Raw genomic sequence first — 1040 nt, forward strand, 5'->3', positions numbered from 1 at the left:
TATTATTATTATTATTATTATTATTATTAGTAGTAGTAGTAGTATTGTTGTTGTTGTTGCTACTATTATTAATATTATTAGTATTATTATTGTTGTTTATAATTTATTTAATTATTCTCCCTGTGGTTCGATTCCAGTTTTGTCGGGTTATTTATTACTTCGACACTCCTCCACTTGAGAGAAAATATCAATCTTTTGATCGTGTCATTATTCTTATTTGATTTTTTTTTAATTTCATCTTTTAATGTTATATTTTTTTTTTATTAGGTTATTTCATTCTGATCACACAGATCATGAGTTAGCCCTATTAAATCTAGTTTTTTAATTATTTTTTTTAATTTTATCATTTAATATTAAGTTAATTGAAAAATATATTTCATGATTTGTTTTGTTTACTTTATATTAGGTTATTTCAGTCTCATAACATGAGAATAGTGTTTTATGACATAACTTAGGTTGACATAAATTGTTTTTTGTGTATTTGTTTTCTAAATTCATCATTCAACATTGAATCAGTTTGGAAATAAGCTTTATAATCTATTTTGATTTATTTTTTATGATGATATCTTGATTTAATGATCAAGTTCACCGATTTTGGCATTTTAACATCGATTAAACAAGTTGTTTTTCTTACTATTTTTAAAAGGTTATCTCAGTCTTATAACCCAAGTCGTAAGTTTGGCAAACCCAATTGACTCATGCCCCTCTCTTTTTTCTAATCTCATCAATTAATATTGTATTTGATTGAGAATTATTCTTCTTGATTTAATTTGGTTTCCTTTTTATTAGGTTATTTCGACCATATGACCCATGAATAATGCTTAGATTAACACATGTTAACTTGATTCATTTTTTTATTTTAATTATTACAAATTCCATCATTTAACATTAAGTCCGCTATAATCGATTGAGAATTGAGTTTCATAATTTGTTTTAATTTATTTTCTATGGAATTATTTGAGTCTCATTATCAAAATCATGGATTTAGTAGGTTAACCCAAATTAAATCAGGTCATTATTTTATTTTATTTTTATTAAGT

Source organism: Populus euphratica, unplaced genomic scaffold, assembly GCF_000495115.2.
Source record: "Populus euphratica unplaced genomic scaffold, PopEup_1.0 scaffold73.1, whole genome shotgun sequence".
In the NCBI taxonomy this organism is placed as follows: Eukaryota; Viridiplantae; Streptophyta; class Magnoliopsida; order Malpighiales; family Salicaceae; genus Populus; species Populus euphratica.